At 35.5% G+C, this 27,948-nt stretch overlaps 1 protein-coding gene and 1 non-coding gene across 2 annotated transcripts in view; both read left to right on the forward strand.

The window, feature by feature from the left end:
* Nucleotides 1–27,948, forward strand: part of DACH2 (dachshund family transcription factor 2) — a 775,171-nt gene that overhangs the window by 596,476 nt on the left and 150,747 nt on the right. The gene's annotated exons all lie outside the window — the stretch shown is intronic.
* LOC113597457 (small nucleolar RNA SNORD55/SNORD39) lies at nucleotides 11,678–11,753 on the forward strand. Its single transcript, XR_003418221.2, has one exon. It is a non-coding gene; the product is annotated as a small nucleolar RNA SNORD55/SNORD39 (small nucleolar RNA).

Consider the following 27,948-nt stretch of genomic DNA (forward strand, 5'->3'; position numbering starts at 1 on the left):
CTATAGATTGTGTACTTCAGTCATTCAGGATATAGTCTTCCTTGGAAGCATTAACGTTAATGAGCACTGCATACATTTGTTGAAGGAAAATATATACCTCTTAGTTTGCATTTCAGCCATTTAGGCATATTGTATGGTCTACTTTACTTGATTTATCTAGTCTGTAACTTTTCTTGTATTCTAAGAACTGGTACTGTGTTTTAATAACAGAAAAAGTAACTTAGCCTTATAAAATCAAAATTACCTACTTGCAAGTAGTCCATTTTCATATGTAACCTTTGTTGTACGAAATTTACTTTCAAGTATGAGGAACATGTCTTTGTAGAGCAAAAGAAAATACCTCTAGGCAACTGCCAAGTAATAGGGAAGGAACGTCTCAGTTTCTCACTATTTTCACTATAATAACTAAATGCGATGGAACGAAAACTAATGACAAAATGCAAGTATCACAGTTAAACTGTTTAGAATGAAGCATTTTTACATGTCTGTCACCTTGCTGATATTCCACAAATTTATGGTATCTGAGTGCAAAGGTATAAATCTTCAAAGCTTGAAAACCAGAGGTGCAACATGAACTAATCTTCACTTTTTTCTCTATCGTCTTACAGTAACACTAATGGAAATGTATTTTGTTTAATGACTCTGAAATCCTATTTGTAATTAGATGTGGGAATTGGTCTTACTTTGTAACAGATGATACTGGAATAATAATATGAGAGATGCTACATTGAGACCACTATCCTCCTAAATCTATATCATTTTTCATTTTATTGACAGGAGATGCATGTAAGGAACAAAGAAATTAATTTTAAAAAGGAGGAAAATAAGATCTAATAAAAACTTCCAATCCAAATACTTTAGTGTTACTTTCAATATACTGACTGCAGTGGAGAAGGAAAGGGCATGCACCTTGTGTTTAATTTTAGGAAACAAGGGTTTTAGATTTGTTGCTTTGTTCCTGATAATGATCTTTAAATGTTGTTGCAAAGACTAAATAAAGAAGTTTAATGAAGTGACAGAGACCATATTATTGAAGCATGTATTATTTGTTAGTATGATTACACAAAATAATGTCTTCTTTGAAATAACAATTTTATCTTCAAACAAAGAACTTAAAGAGTGGGCAGACTGAATGCAACAGCTATTCTGTACATCATGTTCTTAATTGTCAGTAAGTGCTACTGCCACAAATAATTCTGGTCACTAAAGATTTAGTAATGTTTGTAGGTCTTAGATCGTTTTCCATTACTACTAATGGACTCCAGGAGCCACAGAAAGACTTACACAGAAATAAGATGTATTGTGGATAAGTTTCATTCTCCCTTCAAAACACATGTATTATTGGCATTTATGGTAATAAGAATGCTTGGACACTTTCTTGTAGATTTTGATTAGTACATACTTAATAGTATATGATGATCAATTTAGTTATCGCATTCTTTTGCTTTCTAATTCACATGTTGGACTCTCTTCAGTAGATCCAAGACTTGGCAAAAGAGAAAAGAGAAAAAAATACTGTGAGTCATTTCCTCAGAAGCTCAAATTTGTTTAGCAATTTAGTTCATGAATCAGTTTCACACCTATTTATTTCTTTTATCACAAAAATCCTGTAAAGTAAGTGGAACACATATTATTATCTTTTTGTTAGTTGAAGAACTAAAGCCCAGAGAAGCTCAGCAATTTGGTTAAGTTCAAATAGATAGTGTATAGCCAAATACATTACTTTAAAGTCCAAAGCCATCATTTTTCCATGGCAAAATAACTCATGGTGAAGAATTAAATTGAGAATGCATATGGTTCCATCAGTATACAGGTTAATAGATTTTGGTGACTTCGTAATGGATAGGAACACAATGTAATTAGAATAGTGCATGACCCTACTCACATTGTAAAGTAATGGAGTAGGTTTCAATTTGATGATGGTGAAAAGAATCCTTTATTTGCTATCATAACAAGCATTTTTTTCATGAACCATTAGGCCATTACTGGGTCACCTACTCTTTCCTTGCAAAAGAAATCAGATAGCATATCTGCGACAAAGCAACAATTATAAAATCCTTTTTTCTTAACATTAAAAACAAGGGATGTGCACTTTACATTTCCTATTGCAATATATTGCAAACATCAACCTATTTGTATTGGAGTTTATCATTAGATTTTCTTTTTCTACTTCTTAAAAACAATGCCTTTGTTATTTTCACACATAATATGTTAGCTATAATGGCTAATAAAATTACTTGAGTGCAAATGTACAAATTAACTCTAGGGGTTCTAGATGCTTCAACACGAAATACTAGAAATCTCATATATATGCAGCAACATAATTGTGTAGTTTTACTGTTTATATTCATTAATATAGAATAATGTCTTATATAAAGTTTGTATGGTAAATATATAAAAGATAGATTAATTCTATCAACTTTAGCATATGTTTCTGGAATATGGTGGATAATCAATAAAGATTTCCTGGATGCTGATTATGTAGTATGCCATTTCATTATACAGTAAAACCTTGTTTTTTGAGCATAGTTTGTTCTGGAAACATGCTTGCAATCCAAAGCACTTATATATCAAAATGAATTTCAAGGACCATTGGCTCAGTTGTGGTCATGTGATGTTTGGCATCACATACTACTCGTATTGTAAGACATCGCTCATTTATCAAGTTAAAATTTATTAGAAATGTTTACACATCTTGTGGAATACTTGCAGAACAAGTTACTCAGAATCCAAGGTTTTACGGTTTATGTAATACTGGAAGTCCTATGGATTAATATACCGTAGGACACAAAGTAATTCTAGCTCTGTCTTCAATATTGACAAAGATTCTTCTGTCAATACAAAGAACCACATTTCCATGAAATGTCCAAAGTAAATACATAAATGGAAATTATATAACTAACATTATTTATCTTCTAAACAGCCTACAGGGAAGTATAAAGATAAAATAGTTACAATGAACAATTCTGTAATACGTTTAGAAAACTAATTTAGAAACTTCAAAGGAAAACACTGTTTGTTGCTGTGATTTACTACTGTGAAAAAATTTAATTGGAATACTACAGTATTTCTTATCAATATATTATTTTGAATTACTTTCAGTTTGAAGGATAAGCTTTGTCTTAGTTATGGAAGGAGTAGAACATGGAAATTCAAGTAATAGGCATGGCAGGTAAAATGAAAGAATGATCATAGAAAATTTGGAGAAAATCCAGACAACTGAAAGAACTAGGGCATAAGACACACACACGCACACACACACACACACACACACACACACATATATAATGTTTTAAGTTTTGATTTAAATTATAGCTAGTTAAAATATGATGTGATATTAGCTTCAGGAGTACAATTTAGTGATTCCTCACTTATATGTAACACCTAGTGCTCATCACAAGTGCCCTCCTTAATAGCCATCACCCATTTAGCCCATTCCCCATCCACCTCAACACCAGCAACCCTCAGTTTGTTCTCGATAGTTAAGTGTGTCTTTAAAGGTTTGCCTCCCTGTCTTTTTTTTCTTCCCCCTAAGTCCATGAGTTTTCTTAATTTCCATATACATGTGAAGTAATACCGTATTTGTCTTTCTCTGACTGATTTATTTTGCTTAGCATAATACACTTTAGCTCCATCCATGTCTTTGCAAATGGCAAGATTTTATTCTCTTTTATGGTAGAGTAATATTCCACTGTATATGTATACCAAAACTTCTTTATCCATTCATCAGTTGATGGACATTTGGGCTCTTTCCCTAATTCGGCTATTGTTGGTAATGGTGCTATAAATATCAAGGTGCCTATGCCACCTTCAAATAAGTATTGTTTTATCCTTTGGGTAAATACCTAGTAGTGAAGCTACTGGGTTGTAGTGTAGTTCTATTTTTTAATTTTTTAATTTTTTAATTTTTTTTGAGAGAGACAAAGCATGAGTGGGGGAGTCACAGAGAGAGAGGGAGACAGAATCTGAAGCAGGCTCAAGGTTCCGAGCTGTGAGCACAGAGCCCAACATGGGGCTTGAACTCAAAAACCACAAGATCATGATCTGAGTTGAAGTTGGACACTCAACTGACTGAGCCACCCAGGCACCCCATTGTTTTTTAACTTCTTAAGAAACATCCATACTGTTTTCCAGACTGGTTTAACCAGTGTGTGTTCCCACCAACAATGTAAGAGTCATGCCCTTTCTCCACATCGTTGCTGATATCTGTTGTTTCCTGTGTTGTTAATTTTAGCCATTTTGACAGGGGTGAGGTGGTAACTCAGTGTGATTCTTATTTGTATTTCCCTGATGATGAGTGATCCTGAGCATCTTTCCTTGTGTTTGTTGCCATCTGTTTGATGTCTTCTTTGAAAAAAAAAAATGTCTGTTCATATCTTCTGCCCATTTCTTAACTGGATTATTTGTTTTCTGGGTGTTCAGTTTGATAAGTTCTATATAGATTTTGGATACTAATCCTTTATCAGATATGTCATTTGCAAGTACCTTTACCCATTCAATTGATCGCCTTTTAGTTTTGTTGATTGTTTCCTTCATTGTGCAGAAGATTTTTTATCTTGGTGAAGTCCCAATTGTTCATTTTTGACTTTGTTTCCCTTGCCTCCAGAAACATGTCTGGTAAGAAGTTGCTATGGCTGAGGTAAAAGAGGTAGCTGCCTGTGTTCTCCTCTAGAATTTTGATTGTTTCCTGTCTCACATTTAGGTGTTTAATCCATTTTGAATTAATTTTTGTCTATCATGTAAAAAAGTGCTCTAGTTTCATTCTTCTGCATGTTGCTGTCCAGTTTCCAAAACGATTTGATGAAGACACTGTCTTTTTTCCATTGGATATTATTTCTCTCTTTGTCAAACATTAGTTGAGCATATAGTTTAACTATATGGGGGGTTATTTCTGGGTTTTATGTTCTGTTCCATCAATCTATGTGTCTCTTTTTGTGCCAGTACCATACTGTCTTGATGATTAAACCTTTGTAATATAGCTTGAAGTCCAGAATTGTGCTGCCTCCAGGTTTGTTTTTCTTTTTCAAGATTGCTTTGGATATTCTGGGTCTTTTTTGGTTCCCTATACATTTTAGTATTGTCTTTCTTAGCTCTGTGAAAAATGCTGGTGGTGTTTTGATAGAGATTAAATTAAATGTGTATATTGCTTTTGGTACTATAGACATTTTAACAGTATTTGTTCTTCCAATCCATGAGCATAGAATGTTTTTCCATTTCTTTGGAAATCCTACAACTTTGTATAATTTGTGTATCAGTTCCAGCAAATTTTTTGGTGACATCTTTTGGGTGTTCTACATACAGCCTCATGTCATTTGCAAATAATGAGAGTTCGAGTTCTTACCTGCCAATTTGTATGTCTTTTATTTATTTTTACCATCTGATTGCTGAGGCTAGAACTTCCAGTACTATGTATAATAACAATGGTGAGGGGAGCCTGGATGGCTCAGTCTGTTAAGCGTCTGACTCTTGGTTTTGGCTCAGTTCTCATGATCACATTTCGTGAATTCTAGCTGTGCCTCTGCACCATCAGTGCAGAGCCTGCTTGGGATTCTCTCTCTGCCCCTGCCCTGCACATGCTTTTTCTAAAAACAAATAAAAATTAAAGAAAAAAAAAGGTTTAGAAAAATAACAGGGGTGAGAGTAGACACCCTGTCTTTTCCTGACCATAGAGGGAAAGCTCTCAGTTTTTCTCTATTGAAGATGACATTAACTGTGGTTCTTTCATTATAGGGCCTCTATCATGTTGAGATATTTCCCTGTATCCCTACTTCATTGAGTTTTTATCAAGAATCAATGCTGTAACTTTGTCAAATGCTTTTTCAGCATTTTTTGGGAAGATCGTATGGCTCTTACGAATTGTTTTATTAATGCAGTGTATCACGTTGATTGATTTGCAAATATTGAATTACCCTTGCATCCCAGGAATAAATCCCATTTGATCATAGTGAATGATGCTTTCAATGTACGGTTGGATTCAATTTGCAAGGTTTTTTTTTTTCTTTTTAAGAATTTTTACATCCATGTTCATCAGGGATATTGGCCTCTACTTCTCCTTTTTAGTGGGATCTTTGGTTTTGGAATCAAGGTAATGCTGACTTCATAGAATGAGTTTGGACGTTTTTCCTTTTCTATATTTTGGACAAGTTTGAGAAGAATAGTATTAACTCTTCTTTAAATGTTTGGTAGAATTCCCCTGGGAAACCATATGGCCCTGGACTTCTGTTATTGGGAGATTTTTGATTACTTATTCAATTTCTTTGCTGTTTATTGGTCTGTTCAAATTTATATTTATTCCTGTTTCATTCTTCAAAGTTTATACTTTCTACAAAGTTATCAATTTCTTCCAGACTGTCAAATTTGTTGGCATATATTTTTTTCATTATATTCTCTTATAATTGTTTTTATTTCTGTTGTTTTGGTTGTAATCTGTCATCTCATTTGTGATTTTACACATTTGGGTTTATATAAGTCTGGCTATGAGTTTATCAATTTTATTAATTCTTTCAAAGAACCAATTCCTACTTTCATTGATATGAAAATGTTTTTTTTGTTTCTATATCATTTAGTTTTGCTCTAATCTTCCTTATATTCATCTCACTGCTGTCTTTAGGTTTCAGTTTTTGTCCTCTTTCTGGCTTCTTTAGGTGTAAGGTTCAGTTGTGTATTTCAGATCTTTCTTGTTTCTTGTGATAGGCCTGTATTGCTATATGCTTCCCTCTTGGAACTGTTCTTGCTGCATCCCAAAGATTTTGGGCCATGTGTGTTCATTTTCATTGGTTTTCATGTATTTTTTTTACATTTCTTCTTTAACACCTGGTTTACCCATTCATTCTTTAATAGGATGCTGTTTAACTTCCATGTATTTGTGGTCTTTCCAAATTGTTTCTTGTAGCTGACTTAAAAGATTCATAGTGTTGTGGTCTGAAAATATGAATGGTATGATGTAAATCTTTTTGTATTTATTGAGGCCTAATTTGTGACCCAGTATGTGATCTATTCTGGAGAATGTACCATATGCATTCAAAAATAATGTGTATTCTGTTGATTTAGGATGGAATGTTCTGAATATATCTGTGAAGTCCATATGGTCCAGTGTGTCATTCACAATCATTTTTTCCTTGTAGACTTTCTGCTTAGATGATGTGCCATTGCTCTAAATGGAGTGGTAAGGTTCATACTAATATTGAATTATTATCAAAGAATTCCTTTCAGTTTGTTATTAATTGATTTATATGTTTGGGCATTCAAGTTGGGGACATAAATATTTAAAATTTAAGATCTTGTTGGATAGGCCCCTTTATTATGATGTAGTGCCCTTTTTCATCTCTTGTTACAGATTTTTATTTAAAAATCTAGTTTGTCTGGTATAAGTATTGCTACACTAGCTTTCTTTTGACATCTATTTGCATGTTAAATGTTTCTCCATCCACTATCTTTTAATATGCATGTTTTTTATATATCAAGTGAGTCTCTTCTAGGTAGTATATAGATAGGTCTTTTTTAAAATCCATTCTGATACCCTAATTCTTTTTATTGGAGCATTTAGTCCATTTACATCCATGAATTGAATGCCATTGTATTACTTGTTAAGTCATTCTTTCTGGAGATTTTCTCTGTTCCTTTCTAGTCTTTGTGACTTTTGGTATTTCTTTCCCCTTCAGGGAATATTCTTTAATATTTATTGCAGTAATGGTCATGAACTCCTTTAGTTTTTGTTTTTCCTAGAAACTCTTTATCTCTCCTTCTATTATGCATGATAGCCTTGTTGGATAGAGTATTCTTGGCTGTATATTTTTCCTATTCAGCACTTTGACTATATCATGCCATTCCCTTCTCATCCACCAAGTTTCTGTGGTGGCATCTGCTGCTGTTCTCATTTGTATTCCATTGTAAATTAGGGATTTCTGTCCCCTTGCTGCTTTTAGGATTTTTTCCTTATCTGTTTAGTTTGCAAATTTTAGTATGATATGTCTCAGTGTTGGCCTGCTTTTATTGATTTTGATGGGAGTTCTCTGTGCCTCCTGGATTTGGATGTCTGTTTCCTCCCCCAGTTTAGGGTAGTTTTTGGCTATAATTTGCTCAAATAAATTTTCCACCCCTTTTATCCTCTCTTCTTCTGGGACTCCTCTGATATAATTGTTATTATGCTTTTTGGAGCCACTGAGTTGCCTAAGTCTACATTGCAATGCAATATTTTTATTTCTTTCTTTTCAGCTTCATTATTTTCCATAATTTTATCTTCTATATCACTTATTCATTCTCCTGGTTCTTCTATCTTTTTGGCCATTTCATCCAGTTAGTTTTGGATCCCAGTTACAACATTTTTTTATTTAGGTCTGACTAGTTTTTAGGTCTTTTATGTCTGTGGTAAGAGACTACCTGCTGTCTTCTATGGCTTTCTCAGTCCCAGATGATTCTCAGTCCCTTATGATTGTGGTTTTAAATTCTGGATCAAGCTTATTATTTATATATGTTCAATTAGATCATTGAACATGACCTTTTCCTGTTCATTTTTGGGAGATGAATTTCTCCATCTTGTTATTTTGTCCAAGTCTCTGTTTCTTTTCTGTGTTAGGAAAACCTGTTATGTGTCCTGCTCCTTAGAGTAGTTGCTTTATGAAGAAAAGGTCATATACTCTCCAGGACCTGGTGTTTCAGGAAGTGTCTCTGGTGTATTCTGTGTGCACTCTGCTTCTGTGTTTTGGGTGCTCTTTCCCTCAGGCAAGTCTTCTGCAGAGATTCTCCTTGCCTGCAGTGTGGAGTATTTGGACTTTGTCCAGAGTGGGGTGAGTATTAACTAGATTTTCTCTAGTCTTTTTGTTAAAAAAGGCCTGATTTTCTTTCCATTAGAGCTTAATCTTTGCAGCACTCTATGGTCAGTAGACATGATATATGTGGGAAGTTTGTGCTGGTCTTATCGGGAAGGGGCCCACTGCTCTGGCACTCAGGCACAGTTGCCTTGGTAAAGAAGCACTTGTGCAATGCAGGGGGTGGGGATTGGTGTAAGCAGCTCAGGCTTCCAGTGTTGATGCTGTTCTGCTCTCTGAAGTCAGTCTGTGTTGATGGGCAAGGGAGAAAAATGGGGTCAGTCTTCTCCCTAGTCACTAGAAAGGTGAGTTAATGCCTGACATTGTCTAGGAAGCCTTCACAAAAGAGCGAACAATCTCCCCTCATGTGTCCCAAGTATCCCTTAAATTCCTGCCTTCACCCTTTCTATGTCTGAGCCATCTCCCCACCTGGCAGCATGATACACCTGTGTTTTATTTCAGGTGTGCTGGTTGGGTTTCGAAACTTCAAATTTTCAGGACCTGGTTGTAGCAAGGGCCTATGATGGTCTTCTAGGGGTGGGTTTTACTCTGCTAAGGCTGGTTCCAGTTTGTCTCAAAAGGCCAGTCACACCAACGCACAGCAGGTTGGAGTTTAAAGTGTGGCAAAAAGCCTGAGTCCATGTTAGCTACCCCAGCAGGTGTCTTTACATCTATGCTTAAGGGGCTTGGAGCACAGTTGGTACCCACTGGCTCTTTTTCCCCTCAAAGGCAATACCACCTATCTCAGATTCCAAGAAGGGCAAACTGTCTCTCCTAATGTATCCCAGGGGATCCTTAGATCACGCCATGTTCTTGGGCCTCTTCCTTCACAGAAGCAATGCAGCATATGCTAGGTTCAACACCAGTCATGGCACAGACTTCTGAAACTCCAGTATTTGAAGTCAATGGGTTTTAAAATCTCATGATAGGGGTGCCTGGGTAGCTCAGTCAGTTAAACATTCAACTCTTGATTTCAGCTACATCATGATCTCATGATTCATGAGATTGAGCCCAACATCAGGCTCTGTGTGACAGCATGGAGCCTGCTTGGGATTCTCTCTCTTCCTCTCTCTCTGCTCCTCCCCCACTCACACTTATTCTCTCTCCCTCTCTCTCTTTCTCAAAATAAATAAATAAACTGAAAAAATTAAATATATAAAATCTCATGATTATCAACCCTTCTTTTCCCAGTCAATAGCTTTGGAGAAGTGTTTTCCCTGTGCTCTGCTCTTTCTGTCTCTCTCTTTCTCTCTCTCCCCACATCCCCTTTCTCCATGATCATGGTTCCTTCCCCTCTGCAGCACCCATCATCCTTTTCTCCCCCAAATCACACATCTCAGTGCCTCCTACCTTCCATGATGTGGCCCCCATCTCCCTCTAGTTTTGCAATTTGTTTTGTCAATCCTCAGATTGATTCCTTGGGTGTTCATAATGATTGATATTTATCTAGCTATGTTCAAGGGACAAGGCAAGCATAGGGTTCTCATACTACTCACTTATCTTAACCTTCCCTTTAGAGTATAAGATATGTTGATGTGATGCTAATAATTTTGATAGCATGTGTCATAATAAATAGAAGACAGTGGGCGTGTTGGTCAGTAGATATAAATCTAGAAGAAAGTGGAACAACATAAACCACACCAATGGGGGCCTAGATATCCCAAAAGCAAAAGCCAATTAATTATTGGAATGGAGTCTTTGGAAATCCGGGAAAAGTCATTATATTGAATATAAAAGAGGCTCAGATAAAATAAAGTCCCAAAATACCCTATTAGAATGGTCAGTAAATAAGCAAAAAAAAAAAAAAAGAACAAATGTAGTCATGTCTACATTTCTTTCACCTATTTCTGGAAGTGCTCAGAGAATCTCATCATGTCTTAGTTGAATTTAGTTATACAAACTATACTGAATTAGGATCTTTCTGAAGGTATGAATGCAATATAAGACAGAAAAGAAACAATCTTAGAACTATAATACTAAGGAATAATAAGGGTGAGGTTGTATTCTTAGCCATCTAAGATATCATTACAATATAGAATTGGAGACATTATAGATATATTGCCAAAAATACCCTAAAATAAATGACATATTTGTTATTTTTATCTTTATTCATTTATAGATCCACCCAATCCATCTATTCTTCTTTGCTTTCTCTGTGGCATGGCTGTTAAGGAGAATTAGACATAGTCCATTACTTGGAGACACTCATAGAGCTGTTGTGAAGATAAAATAAAATAAAGGATCCAAATATGTTTTGAAAAGTTAATGTTAGGCAAATACTAGGCATTTTTTATTGTAAACACCCAGTAGCTGTGATGATAATTTAATAAACTTGGATAGTGTATGCAGATAGTTCATTTAAGTGAATTAGGCCTTGTGACCATCTTTTTTTTCTTAATTTTTAAGGTAATTCTGGGAAATATATGTGGAAGGAAAAGGTTTTAGTAAGATTTTTCTGTATAATTACAATAATATAGTTACATAGATCATACAGAACTTTTTGTTTCAAAGCAGTTTTATATCCTTATTTCATGATTTCATGTTGGGAAAATCAGAGACCATTATGGATGCAAAATATACTTACTAAATTCTAATTGTCACATATGTGAGGGACAATTTATTTTAAGAATGGAGATTGTTTTTCTCTCTCAGGAGAGGTACCTCTTTCATATCCCTGTAAAATCTACCCCAGATTCCAATTTCAGCTGATCCCTATCCTGCCCCTGTGCTTTAGTGCAGACATACTTCTCTACCGACCTTTTTGACTGATGAACAAAAACAGTTTTTAGCAGTTCAACCACTATGTGATAGTATGATATTTAACCCTCATCTGTATGAATCTGTTTCCTCCATCTAAAAAGTGGCAATTTAGTGGATGATAACACCTTGGTAATGTCAACTCCTGAATGTGCACTGGGGAGCAAACCTTGGAGAGCCGAGCATGCGAGGGGAAAAAAGATCATTTAAAAAGTTTCACTAAAAATGAACTACTTAAACCTCATCAAAATAAAAAGCTTCTGCACTGCTAAGGAAACAATCAGCAAAACTAAAAGGGAACTGAAAGAATGGGAGAAGATATTTACAAACAACATATCAGATAAAGGGTTAGTATCCAAAATCTATAAAGAGGTAATCAAACTCAACACCCCAAAAAACAAATAATCCAACGAAGAAATGGGCAAAAGACATGAATAGACACTTCTCCAAAGAAGACATCCAGATGGCCATCTGAGACATGAAAAAATGCTCATCTTCACTCAGCATCAGGGAAATAAAAATCAAAACCACTATCAGATACCACATTACACCTGTCAGAATGTCTAACATTAACAATTCAGGCAACAACAGATGTTGGTGAGGATGTGAAGAAAGAGGATCTCTTTTGCGTTGTTGGTGGGAGTGAAAGCTGGTGCAGCCACTCTGGAAAACAGTATGGAGGATCCTGAAAAAATTAAAAATAGAACTACTCTACAACCTAGCAATTGCACTACTAGGCATTTATCCAAGGGATACAGGTGCGCTGTTTGAAGGGACATCTACACCCCCATGTTTATAGCAGCACTATCAACAATAGCAAAAGTATGGAAAGAACCCAAATGTCTATCAATGGATGAATGGATAAAGAAGATGTAGTATATATATACAATGAAGTATTACTCAGCAATCAAAAGGAAAGAAATATTGCCATTTGCAACTACATGGATGGAACTGGAGGGTATTATGGTAAGTGAAATTAATCAGTCAGAGAAAGACAAATATCATATGGCTTCACTCATAAGAGGACTTTAAGAGACAAAACAGATGAACTTAAGGGAAGGAAAACCAAAATATAAACATAGGGAGAGGGACAAAGCATAAGACTCTTACATATAGAGAACAAACAGAGGGTTACTGGAGGGGTTGTGGGAGGGGGGATGGGCTAAATGGGTAAGGGGCATTAAGGAATCTACTCTTTAAATCATTGTTGCACTATATGCTAATTTGGATGTAAATATAAAAAAAATAAAATTAAGAAACAAAAAAAAGTTTCAGCTGAAATGGGCTATTACTATAAGCACAAATTAGAATTTGTTGTTTCTCTTATCTGTAACATGAAGGAGTAGGATATGGATAATGTATGATGACCAACTAATCAGCATATTTTCATTTACCCCTTATTGTGGTTTAGTTGTCTTTTCTGTGGAGTCAGTGCTATGTAGCCATTTGGTAAAGATACAATTGCTGGTGACAGAAATAAATGGGAATACGGTATTTTCAAAAAGATATATTAAATATATTAATAGTAATGGACTCACAACCCAAATTCTTAATGCATATTCACTTGGATTGAATTGTTTCATTTTTAGGGATGTAACAATTTAATTTCATTTAGTACAGTGACAAAAAACTATGTCATCTATACTATATGAGTATAAAGTGGACTGGATAAAGCTGCAAATAAATATAATTATTTTATAGCACTACAATTCTCAGTGATCCTAATTTTATATATGTGATAGCTTCTAATTCAATCAGGATCAGCTATATTCCATATTAGTTTGTTAAAATCCATGCATTGTACTAGAAAAAGAAGCATTAACTTAGTAAAATAAATTTCACTAGTTTTTGTTCAGTAACTTTGAAAACAAAAGTGTTATAGAGGAAGAGTCTTTGGATAATTTTGTTTCTTACATAATCCCTCAGAACTGTAAAGACTTATTGCAACCCTCTGCTCTTTTCTTTATGCTCTCAGTGAGAGCCCAAATTCATCATTGGTTCATTTTTACATGTGCATTCAGAAGGCATCATTTATTGCTGTTGTTTGAAAGTCACTTTACAGACTCTCAGAAGAGAAATCACCTGCCCCTACCTAGACACAATCTCTCATTTGACAGTTTTGAAAGCCACAATTCAGTATAAATGTCCAAGTGTTCTACCAGGAAAGAAGGCTGTAAAGGCTCCACTGTAAACCTTGTTCTATCTTGAATTGATTTCTTACTGGTGTATATGGATGGTTGGTTTTGATCTTTTACAGCTGACTGGTCAAAAAAGCAGACTAGAATGATGTTCAGAATAAATCAAGACCAACCCATTAAGATATTTAACTTATTAAGGATAAATAACATCATTGTGAACAGAAATATTTTGGGTATCCAGTGTTTCTATTTTCTAGCTTAGGAATGACTTATTGCATGAATTACAAATCAGTTACTTTTCTGGATTTTGGTTTGTTATATTCGAAAAATGAGGAAAATACAAGATTCCTATCTCATAAAGAAATAACACTTTTGAGCTAGTTTTGAACACTCTGAGCAATGTGGACACATCATTTTCTCCTCTCTCATCAGTATTAATTAAAAGAAGTATGTTGTACATACTCATGTAGCACATCCTAATTCTAAATAATTTGCTTCTTAGTGCCAAATGGAATATCCAAAGTCTATTGTGTATGTTTTCCCATTATTAACTTTTTAAAAATATTTAAAATGTAAAACAGTGTGACACATGTGTAAATTACAAATAATAATAATATAAATGTCAGTGAACCCACCTTGCAACTCGAGAACTAAAACATTATCAACAATTTGCATTTTTTATGTGTCCATTCCTTTTCCTATATTTCTGCTTCCCTGCCAAAGGTAAGCGCTCCTCCAAATTTTGTGTTTAACTTCTTACTGTTTTTTTACACTGCTTATTTGAAATGAAATATTTATGTTTAGAAGCAACTTAGAAAATTATAGAATGCCTGAGCTTGAATGAACCTGTGAGAACATTCAGCTCCACTCCATCATTTTATGTAAAGGGAAATTGAGACCCATAGGAGGAAGAATGAAGATGTCTGGCTTTTGGGTGGGAATTTGATCATCAGTTGGAAGGTGGGAAATATACTAATTATCTATGAGTTTACTATCTATTCAGTAATAACTGCAATCATAACAATTGATACTAAAATACTCAACAATAGGTAGAGAACACGGAAGATGGCGGTGTAGGAGGACACTGGGCTAACTGCATCCTGCTGATCACTTAGATTCCACCCACATTGGACTAAATAACCCAGAAAACCACCAGAAGACTAACAGAACCAACTCTCTGGAGCCAAGCATAGACAAGAGGCTCACAGAAGAGGGTAGGAAGGGCGGAGAGGCGGTGCACCCTACACGGACTGACAGGAGGGAGCCGGGGCAGTGGAGGGGCAGCCCACCTGACAAGGCAGAGCCCCCGAGTCTGGCATGCAAAAGCAGAGGGGCCCAACTGTGTGAGTTCTGACAGCCAGCGGGACTTAACATCTGGAATGTTAAAAGTGAACACCTCTGCCCTTGGAGAGCGGGGAGAGCAAGAGGACACTGGGAAGACAGAGCTCAGGTCAGCAGGGAACAAAGGCTCTTGCAAGCGCCATTTCCTTCTCCCACCCCCCAGGCAAAATCCCAAAGGGAACCAGTTCTCATCACCCAACTTGCTTGCACCACGCAAACACCCAATGCTGTTCTTCTGTGCATCCATCCCTCTGATGAGTCTGCCTCCCTTCCGGTGCTGCAGGACCCCTACAGCAGGGGTCCACCAATGGCAAAGCCAGCTAAGCTTGCCCCTCCCACCCCTGTGCACCTTGCAGATCCACCCCAGCTAATACGCCAGATCCCATCAAAGCAGCACCACAAGCCTGGCAGTATGCAACTAGCCCAGAAAGGGGCCACACCACTCTACAGTGAGTCCTGCCCCTGGGGGAGGGGAAGATAAGGTACACACCAGTCTGACTGTGGCCCCAGCGGTGGGTTGGGCACAGACATCGGGTCTGACTGTGGCCCTGCCCACCAAAACAAGTGACTCTGGACAACATGGAAAGTGTACTGCAGTTTGGAGCCACCCTAGGGACTACCAAAAATGATGAAACAGAAGAACTCTCCTCAAAAGAAACTCCAGGAAGTAGCGACAGCTAACAAATTGATCAAAAATGATTTAAGCAATACAACAGATGAAGAATTTAGAATAATAGTCATAAAATTAATCACTGGACTTGAAAAAAAGCATAGAGGACAGCAGACAATCTATTCCTACAGAGATCAAGGGACTAAGAAATAGTCATGAGGAGCAAAAAAATGCTATAAATGAGGTGCAAAATAAAATGGAGGTGGCCATAGCATGGATTAAAGAAGCAGAGGAGAGAATAGGTGAATTTGAATATAAAATTATTGAAAAAGAAGAAGCTGAAAAAAAGAGAGATAAAAAAATCCAAGAGTATGAGGGGAGAATTAAAAAACTAAGTGATGCAATCAAATGGAACAATATCCGTATAATAGGAATTCCAGAAGATGAAGAGACAGAGAAAGGGGCTGAAGGTGTACTTTAACAAATCAGAGCTGAGAACTTACCTGATCTAGGGAAAGAAAAATGCATTGAAATCCAAGAGGCACAGAAAACTCCCTTCAGACATAACTTGAACCAATCTTCTGCACAACATATCATAGTGAAACTGGCAAAATACAAGTATAAAGAAAAAATTCTGAAAGCAGCTAGGGATAAACATGCTCTAACATATAAAGGGAGACCGGTAAGACTCGTGACCCATCTCTCTACTGACTTGGCAGGCCAGAAAGGAATGGCAGGAAATCTTCAATGTGGCGAACAGGAAAAATATGCAGCCAAAAATCCTTTATCCATCAAGTCTGTCATTCAGAATAGAAGGAGAGATAAAGGTCTTCCCAAACAAAAACTGAAGGAATTCATTACCACTAAACCAGCACTACAAGAGATCCTAAAGGGGATTCTGTGAGTTAAATGTTGCAAGGACCACAAAGTACCGGAGACATCACTACAAGCACGAAACATACAGACATCACACTGACTCTAAACTCATATCTTTCAATAATAACACTGAATGTAAATGGACTAAATGCTCCAACCAAAAGACATAGGGTCTCAGAATGGATAAAAAATCAAGACCCATCTATTTGCTGTCTACAAGAGACTCATTTTAGACCTGAGGACACCTTCAGACTGAAAGTGAGGAGATGGAGAACTATCTATCATGCTACTGGAAGTCAAAAGAAAGCTAGAGTAGCCATACTTATATCAGACAAACTAGACTTTAAATTAAACAAAGATTGTAACAAAATTGTAGAGATTAAACAAGAGATTAAACAAAATTGTAACAAGAGATGAAGAAGGGCATTATATAATAATTACAGGGTCTATCCATCAGGAAAAGCTAACAATTATAAATGTCTATGCACCGAATACCGGAGCCCCCAAATATATAAAACAATTAATCACAAACATAAGCAACCTTATTGATAAGAATGTGGTAATTCCAGGGGATTTTAACACCCCACTTACACCAATGGATAGGTCATCTAGACACACGGTCAATAAAGAAACAAGGGCCCTGAATGATACATTGGATCAGATGGACTTGACAGATATATTTAGAACTCTGCATCCCAAAGCAACAGAATATATTTTCTTCTCGAGTGCACATGGAACATTCTCCAAGTTGGATCACATACTGGCTCACAATAAACAACCCTTCATAAGTATAAAAAAATTGAGATCATACCATGCACACCCTCAGACCACAATGCTATGAAGCTTGAAATCAACCACAGGAAAAAGTCTGGAAAACCTCCAAAAGCATGGCGGTTAAATAACACCCTACTAAAGAATGAATGGGTCAACCAGGCAATTAGAGAAGAAATTTAAAAATATATGGAAACAAATGAAAATGAAAATACAGTAATCCAAACACTTTAGGACACAGCAAAGGCAGTTCTGAGAAGAAAATACATTGCAATCCAGGCCTATCTCAAGAAACAAGAAAAATCCCAAATACAAAATCTAACAGCACACCTAGAGGAAATAGAAGAAGAACAACAAAGACACCCTAAACCCAGAAGAAGAAGATAAATAATAAAAAACAGAGCAGAAATAAACAATATAGAATTAAAAAAAACTGTAGAGTCTATCAATGAAACCAAGCATTGGTTTTTTGAAGACATAAATAAAATTGAGAAACCTCTAGCCAGGCTTCTCAAAAAGAAAAGGGAGATGACCCAAGTAGATAAAATCATGAATGAAAATGGAATTATTACAACCAATCCCGTAGAAATACAAGCAATTATCAAGGAATACTATGAAAAATTATATGCCAGCAAACTGGAAAACCTGGAAGAAATGGACAAATTCCTAAGCACCCACATACTTCCAAAACCCAAACAGGAAGAAATAGAAAACTTGAATAGGCCCATAACAGCAAAGAAATTGAATCAGTTATCAAAAATCTCCAATGAATAAGAGTCCATGACCAGAAGGCTTCCCTGGGGAATTCTACCAGACATTTAAAGCAGAGATAATACCTATCCTTGTCAAGCTGTTCCAAAAAATAGAAAGGGAAGGAAAACTTCCAGACTCATTCTATGAAGCCAGCATTACTTTGATTCTGGAACCAGAAAGAGACCCAGCGAAAAAAGAGAACTACAGGCCAATATCCATGATGGATATGGATGCACAAATTCTCAATAAGATACTCGCAAATCAAATTCAACAGCATATAAAAAGAATTATTCACCAGGATAAAGTGGGATTCATTCCTGGGATGCAGGGATGGTTCAACATTCACAAATTGATGTGATACATCACATCAATAAAAGAAAAGATAAGACCATAGGATCCTGTCAATCAATGCAGAAAAAGCATTCGACCAAATTCAGCATCCTTTCCTAATAAAAACCCTTGAGAAAGTCGTGATAGAAGGAACATGCTTAAACGTCATCAAAGCCATTTATACAAACACCACAGCTAATATCATCCTCAATGGGGAAAAACTGAGAGCTTTCCCCCTGAGATCAGGAATAGGACAGGGATGTCCACTCTCACCGCTGTTGTTTAACATAGTGTTGGAAGTACTAGCATCAATAATCAGACAACAAAAGGAAATCAAAGGCATCAAAATTGGCATAGATGAAGTCAAGCTTTTACTTTTTGCAGATGACATGATACTATACACGGAAAATCCGATAGACTCCACCAGAAGTCTGCTAGAACTGATACATGAATTCAGCAAAGTCGCAGGATACAAAATCAATGTACAGAAATCAGTTGCATTGTTATACACTAATAATGAAGCAACAGAAAGACAAATAAAGAAACTGATCCCATTCACAAATTGCACCAAGAAGCATAAAATACCTAGGAATAAACCTAAGCAAAGATGTAAAAATCTGTATGCTGAAAACTATAGGAAGCTTATGAAGGAAATTGAAGAAGATACATAGAAATGGAAAAACATTCCATGCTCAGGGATTGGAAGAATAAATATTGTTAAAATGTCAATACTACCCAAAGCTATCTACACATTCCATGAAATCCCAATCAAAATTGCACCAGCATTCTTCTCGAAGCTAGAACAAGCAATCCTGAAATTTGTATGGAACCACAAAAGAACCCGAATGGCCAAAGTAATATTGAAGAAGACCTAAGTGGGAGGCATCTCAATTCCAGACTTTAGCCTGTACAACAAAGCTGTAATCATCAAGACGGCATGGTATTGGCACAAAAATAGAGACATAGACTAATGGAATATAATAGAGACTCCAGAATTGGACGCACAAATGTATGGCCAACTCATCTTTGACAAAGCAGGGAAGAATATCCAATGGATAAAAGTCAGTCTCTTTAACAAATGGTGCTGGGAGAACTGGACAGCAACATGCAGAAGGTTGAAACTAGACCACTTTCTCACACCGTTCACAAAAAAAAAAAAAAACTCAAAATGGATAAAGGACCTGAATTTGAGACAGGAAACCATCAAAATCCTAGAGGAGAAAACAGAAAAAAAACCTCTCTGACCTCAGCTGCAGCAATTTCTTACTTGACACGTCTCCAAAGGCAAGGGAAATAAAAGTAAAAATGAACTATTGGGACCTCATCAAGATAGAAAGCTTCTGCACTGCAAAGTAAATAGTCAACAACACTAAAAGGCAACTGACAGAATGGGAAAAGATATTTGTAAATGGCATATTGGACAAAGGGCTAGTATCCAAAATCTATAAAGAACTCACCAAACCCCACACCTCAAAAACAAATAATCCAGTGAAGAATGGGCAGACAACATGAATAGACACAAGACATCCAGATGGCCAACAGGCACATGAAAATATGATCATTGTCACTCCTCATCAGGGAAATACAACTCAAAACCACACTCAGATACCACGTCTAGCTAGTCAGAGTGGCTAAAATGAACAAATTAGGGGACTATAGATGCTGGAGCGGATGTGGAGAAATGGTAACCCTCTTGCACTCTTGGTGGGAATGCCAACTGGTGCAGCTACTCTGGAAAACAGTGCGGAGGTTCCTCAAAAAATTAAAAATTGATCTACCTTCTGGCCCAGCAATAGCATTGCTAGGAATTTATCCAATGAATACAGGAGTGCTGATGCATAGGGGAACTTGTACCCCAATGTTTATAGCAGCACTTTCAACAATAGCCAAATTATGGAAAGAGCCTATATTTCCATCAACTGATGACTGGAGAAAGAATTTGTGGTTTATATACACAATGGAATACTATGTGGCAATGAGAAAGAATGAAACAGGGCCTTTTGTAGCATCGTGGATGGAACTGGAGAGTGTTCTGCTAAGTGAAATAAGTCATACAGAGAAAGACAGATACCATATGTGTTTACTCTTATGTGGATCCTGAGAAACTTAACAGAAGACCATGGGTGCGGGGAAGGAAAAAAAAGAGGTTAGAGAGGGAGAGAGCCAAAACATAAGAGACTCTTAAAAACTGAGAACAAACTGACGGTTGATGGGGGTGGGAGTGAGGGGAGGGTGGGTGATGGGTATTGAGGAGGGCGCTTGTTGGGATGAGCACTGTGTGTTGTATGGATACCAAGTTGATAATAAATTTCATTTAAAAATAATAATAAAGTACTCAACAATAAAACATAAAACTTCTGCACAGTGAAGGAAATAATCAGCAAAACTAAAAGTCAACTTATGGAATGTGAGAAGATATTTGCAAATGACATACCTGATAAAGGGTTTGTATCCAAAATCTATAAAGAACTTATCAAAGTAAATATCAAAAAACAAATAATCCAGTTAAAAAATGGGCAGAAGATATGAATAGAAAATTTTCCAAAGAAGACATCCAGATGGCTAACAGACACATGAAAAATGCTCCAGATCCCTCATCATCAGGGAAATACAAGTCAAAATCACAACGAGATACCCCCTCACACCTATCAGAATGACTGAAATTAACAACATAGGAAACAGTGGATGTTAACAAGGATACAGAAAAATGGAATCCTCTTACACCATTGGTGGGAATGGAAACTGGTGCAGCCACTCTACAAAGTAGTATGGAGGTTCCTCAAAAAGTTAAAAATAGAACCACCCTACAACCCAGCAATCACACTACTAGGTATTATCCCAAAGGATGCAACAATAGTGATTTGAAGGGGCACATGCACCGTGATGTTTTTGGAGCATTATGAACAATAACCAAGTTATGGAAAGACCCCAAATGTCCATTAACTGATGAATGGATAAAGAAAATGTGGTATATACACACAATGGAATATTAGTCAGCCATCAAAAAAAGAATGAAATGTTGCAATTGTCGATGATGTGGATGGAGCTAGAGTATATTATGCTAAGTGAAACCAGTCAGAGATTATGCTGAGTGAAATCAGTCAGAGAAAGCAAATACCATATGATTTCAGTAATATATGGAATTTAATAAACAAAACAGATGAACATAAAGGAAAGGGGAAGAAAAGGATAGGGAGGCAAACCATAAGAAACTCTTAACTATAGAGAACAAACTGAGAGTTGATGGAAGGTTATGGGGGTGAGAGTCTAAATGGGTGATGGTTTGTGATGAGCACTGGTTGTTGTATGTAAGTGATGAATCACTAAATTCTACTCCTGAAATCAGTACTATAGTATATGTTAACTAACTAGAATTTAAATAAAATCTTAAATAAATAAATAAATAAATACCATCTTGGAAGGAGAATCATTTTCTAAGATTATAAAATTAAAGAAAAATAATAATAAAACTAGGTGCTGTGGTTCTCAAATCAGCATTCTTTGTAATTTAAAAATATAAGAATTGGGACACCTGGGTGGCTCAGTCGTTTAAGCAACCAACTTCAGCTCAGGTCATGATCTCATGTCTCGTGAGTTCCAGCCACGCGTCAGGTTCTGTGCTGACAGCTCAGGTCCTGGAGCCTGCTTCAGGTTCTGTGTCTTTCTCTCTGTCCCTCTGCTGTTTGCACTCTGTTTCTCTCTCTCTCAAAAATAAATAAACATTTAAAAAAATTTTAAATATAAGAATTATGCAATAACATATTTACAGAAAAACTGCCTATAAATCACAAGTGTATATATTGTGCCTTAGTCTCTGAATTCTATTATATATCTGGAGTATCAGCCCTACTAAAAACTTTAAAATTTGCAGTAGATTCTTTTAAAAGACACATCTCATTGAAATATAATTTATTTTTCTAATTTTTTTTTAATATTTATTTTTGGAGAGAGATAGAGACAAAGCGCAAGTGGGGGAGGAATGAGATAGGGAGAGACACAGAATCCGAAGCAGGTTCCAAGCTCTGAGCTGTCAGCAGAGTCTGACACGGGGTTAGAACTCATTAACCATGAGTTCATGATCTGGCAGAAGTCATACTGTTAAGTGGCTGAGCCACCCAGGCGCCGTGAAAAATAATTTCTAATGAAAATATTAAACTTTTCTGATTTTCTTTAGAATTATATTACTGCATACATTAAATAGTATGGTGAAAAGATAAAGAGTGTGTGTGTGTGTGTATGTGTGCGTGTGTGTGTGTACACACAATTACTGTATTGAACTTATGCAGTAATATAATTCTAAAGAAAACTAAAGCAGATATACATATATACAGGTAATATATTTATATATATATATACACACACATACATATATACATATACACACATACATACATACACAACACACCACAATGTGTTTCTAGTTACTTATCAACTGAGGCTATTTTAACTGGAGCTTCTTACTCTCCTAATGATGAAATTAAAGGGATTCTGAATTCTTTTGTAAATTGAAGGTTCAATATTTGATTTATCTGTTCTTTAATTTATAGTTTTGTCCACAGTTCGATATCACTAATTTGCATTAATGGGGAGGTAGTCTGAAATACAGACCAGAACTGACCAATAGAACTTTCTCTAGTGATGAAAATGATTTTTCATGATGTCCAACATGATAACCACTAGACACCTGTGAGTAATAAAGCACTTGAAACGTGGTTAGTGTTATTGAGGAATTGAATTCTTAATTTTATTTATTTAAATAATTTAAATAGCAACATGTGGCTAATGGCTACCACCTTGCACAGCTCATAAAAACTCAAAAGATTAGTTTGGTTATATTCAAGAGATAAGGATGTAACCATTAAGAGTCACTCTACTAGACATGTTTTCCTGAGTTGACAAGCATTTGTAAATAATATTCTCTTTGTTTAACATAAATAATTTTAGGCCAGTTTGTTATGTGAGTGAAACACATAAAAATTGAAAAAGTGTTTATTTTCTTGATACAGCTCTTTTTATAATGTGGTGAGAGATTCATCACCCTACACTCTATTAGTATAGTTACATATTCTAAATTTATTAGTGTAGATTTATTGTTTTCTTACATGCACTAAAAACAGACAGGCACACAGTGATATGATTTTTTATTAAACACAAGAAATAATTAGAATAATTTCAATGGCAAAGTAGAAGAAAAGCTACCTTTTGACATACTGGACTTCAAAATATTTAGTTCCTATGATAGCATCTTAACTAAATACCTGGCATAACCATTTTTGTGGTTAGGAAAAGTGATCTTAGAATTAAGTTAATCAGTGCCTAAACATCTTTGTGGTTAACTTTTTACTGAATTGCCACTTTCATTTAGGAAGCATAATAATGAGGGGTGGCTGGGTGGCTCAGTTGGTTAAGCATCCAACTTTGGCTTAGGTCATGATCTTGCAGTTTGTGAGTTTGAGCCCCTCATCGGGCTCTGTGCTGACAGCTCAGAGCCTGGAGCCTGCTTCAGATTCTGTGTCTCCTCCTCTCTCTGCCCCTCCCACGTTCATGCTCTGCTTCTCTCTGTCTCTCAATAATAAATAAACATTATTTTTTTAAAGGAAGCATAATAATGACAATGATGACCTTAATATCATTATGTAAACTTCTATCCATGAAAATATTGGTTTTTCCAATCTCTAAAGATCCATTAGAGCTGGTTTGTAAAGCAGGCCATACTTTTTCATTGAAAACTCTCAAAAATAATGCTATTTTCGTACCATATTCCTAAAATTAGAAGAGAAGTTTCTTTCATTGACTCTGAAGAGTTCTTTTGGCTTCTAATCATATAAAAAAGAAAACATTGCTATTATGTCCTTAAACACTGGACCATAATTAAGGTAAAAGAAATCCTCACTGTACTCATGTTGTAAACAGTAGCCTGACATCAACTGAAAACAAGGAAATGGGTTGTAGGGTAGATTAGTCCTAAAGTATAGCAGGTGCAGTAGTCCTGTGTGATACAGACATTGAGAATATGTTAAAACAACTTTACCAAAACAACTTACTCAGTTATCAGAAATGAAAAGTTAATTATCAAGGTTTACTAAGTGCAAGAGCTTTGTGAAATGTGTATTTGTCATTATGGTTAATTTGCACATACCTCACTGACGAAAAGGCCAGGGGAGCTAGGCCAAGAACACAGCTGTACAGGCAGCTCAACTAATTGCCTCTCCATCCTCAACCTCATTTATCTTTATTTCTTCCCAATTATACCAAATTATCAATAGTCTCTGTTGTATCAGAGTCTTAATCCCCTTTATTCAGGCAGAATTACATAGTGGCAGATGGATTCTTGGAGGGAGTCAGAGTAAATAGCCATGAAATGCCACCTCTGGCAGATGGCACTGCTCACAAGCAATGAGACAAAATATTTGGAATTTGTAACTGAGCATTGGTATGAAGATGCAAGCTGTTAATATTTTTTTAAGATAATCAAGGTGCTACCTGGTAAAAATGTAACCTATATTTTAAAGAAAAAATACAAAGGTTCAGGTGTTCACATCTCAAAAGATAATACGTTTTTAGATGGTATATTCCCACTGAGTACTGTAGCCATGAAGTCCTTTCATGCCATTATATCTTATGATAATAAATGGCCTATTTTCATTTGAAACAAAGAACAGATATTCTGAATTCAAAGATATAATATCATTTATTTTTCTCTCCTATCAAATAACAGACTGTGAAATATTATTGTATCTACTGCCAGATTGAAAATATGCTTCAAAATTTAAAAACAAACTGAACATAAAAAAGAAAAAAACATCGTGAGAAAACAGTTTGGAAACGTAAATTCTTTATTTGGTAAAAATAAGTCATTTTTAATATCACTTACAAAATATCAGTAATAGAAATCTAAAAAAAATTTTTTTTCATTTGATCAAATTTTGTTGATTTGCCAAAATAAGTACATAGCAAGTATGTTTTTTATGAATTTAATATTCAGAAGCATATTATCTATACAAATTATTACATAGATACAATGGCTGAAACAAACAATAAATAAATGACAGTAACTTTTAAAATGAAATGTGAAATAGTAAAATAGGTCACTTTAGTGTATTTTATTTTCAAGCCAAATATATTTTAACAAGAGCTAGTGGATATTTCTTTGACCTTTTCTATAACACAGTGCTGCTTAAGGAGTAGGTATCTCTTTGTCATACACACACTGGATGCTGAATTCAATAGAATTACCACAAATTTTATCCCGTTTGTCAGTGACACAGAAGGGGTAAAGTGGACAAAACTATGAAGCTGCTTGCTTCCTTGGTATCCACGGTTCCAATTCTCTATGTCCTTTTATATACTCCCCCCCCAGCCTTTTTAAGTTTTATTTATTTATTTAGAAAGAGAAATAGAGCATGAGCAGGGGAAGGGCAGAGAGACATGGAGATAATCCCAAGCAGGATCTGCATCATCGTCATGGAGCCTGATGCAGGGCTCAATCCCAGGAACCCTGAGATCATGACCAGAGCCAAAAATCAAGTCAGCTGCTTAAGCAACTGAGCCACCCAGGAGCCCCTTATACATTTCTTCTTAAGCTACTCCTGGGCAACTGTATCTTACACCATTGTCTATCTTCTACACTGACCTATCCAAGTTATATCCTGTAAATATTCCTTCTCATCTCAATTTCTTCAATAGTTTAAATTTTTCATGTTCACTTTATAAAATGTTTCTAGACTGCATGAAGTAAACATGTGTGAATTGAGCTGTTAATTGAGCTTGGAAAATAATAATTTCTAGCATTTTCTCCCCAAACTTACTGTTGAGGTTTCTTAATTTGAAACCAAAATTCCAAGGCTACTTTGTATTGTACACTGTTAACTTGGGTCAGTTTAGGAAATTTGTGTGAAAACATAAGTATAAATTGTCCTGACACTGATCTATCAAAAGTTCATCCCACTTTTATTTATAGTTTGGATCTGTGCTGTGTTCTATTCTACAGCCTGGGAAAAACATATTATTACTGTAGACAGACTAATGCAAAACATATTGTAGACAAATCCAAACTTTTGAGATGCCTATAGTATTATAATGTCAATAACTCTGGAGCTACTATTATTTTATAAAATTTTGAAAAGTTAGTTTAAACTGTTTAAATGTTTATTTTTTGAGAGAGAAGGAGAGGGAATGAGCAGGGTAGGGTCAGAGAGAGAGGGAGACAAAGAATCTGAAGCAGGCTCCAGTTCTGAGCTGTCAGCACAGAGCTGGACATGAGTCTTGAACCCATGAACTGTGAGATCATGACCTGAGCCAAAGTCGGACACTCAACAAACTGAGCCAACCAGGCACCCCAAAAAGTTAGTTTTAAAATGTAACATAAATTCTTTGCTTTCATTGTGAGGCATAGGTGATGTTATTTTTTTTTCCAAATGTATTCATCATGCCTGATTGTCATCCTTGGAAACAAAAGTTTGTAAATTGGCCAGACATTTTTTGCTACCTTTGATGCATTGCCAGCCCTAGTAAGCTGAGTCTGTGTGGTTTGCCAGTGCATATTTAACTCTTAATCCTTACAAGAATGAGTCTGAGCTTAATAGTGGTTATGTGTTGGGATTTAGTAGGCCGTGAACAATAAATAAAGAATCCCATTTAAATATAAATTGAATTATGTAACTGAATAGGCAAAATAGACTCATTTGTTTACATTCTGTTCCTTCCTTTCTGAGCATACTATATTACCATGAAAAGACCAATTCAAATAATTCAATAATGTAAACATTCAATTTTGATTTAAAAATTCCAAATATATTAAATTATATTAGTTTGAAGATCAATTCTGTCCCTCCATATATTGCTGAAATTGAAAATGAATATTGAAACATAACTAAAAGTTTCTAAATTTTTTCTAAATTTTGCACTGCTCCTTAGAAACTAAAGCTTGTTAAATTAACTAAGAATAATCTGGCTCTTATTGCAGAATATATAATCATATTTTTGAAACATTTACCTGTTATATATATGTATGTGTATGTGTAGTAAAAAATTGCAGCTAAATTATTAACATATTAATTATTTTTACACAGTATTTTATTTCTTTCTTTGAAAAAAGAATAATCTGGAATCAAAGTCTCAGACACTTTTTTTTTTTTTTACTAACCTGCCTATGGTGCTTTGAATAGCCATTTGGAGAGCAAATAAATAGTGCTTCTCCTTGATCACTTGAAAATTTAGTGGGTATCTTAACTACATTCACCAATTATTTTCTTTAAAAAGTCTTTAGTGGCTTTTCCAACAAGTACATTTATTTTAATTATTTAATTCATAATGACTGATTTCTCTTGATTTTAAAACAGGATATTTCTTTATTTAGGACTCAAGTTCATACAGAGTTGAGATTATGTGTTTCACACTCAAATCTGTATGTATGTCTGACTCCATTCCATCATGCTTGGTAGAGTTTTTTTGAATTTGTTTCTTTATTATATGGTAAACATATGATATCAAAAGAATGCATCTTTGAAAAGGATGTGGGTTTCTTTTTTTTTTTTCATTAAAAAAAAAGTCTTATTTATAATGT

This window comes from Acinonyx jubatus, chromosome X, assembly GCF_027475565.1.
Source record: "Acinonyx jubatus isolate Ajub_Pintada_27869175 chromosome X, VMU_Ajub_asm_v1.0, whole genome shotgun sequence".
NCBI classification, from domain to species: domain Eukaryota; kingdom Metazoa; phylum Chordata; class Mammalia; order Carnivora; family Felidae; genus Acinonyx; species Acinonyx jubatus.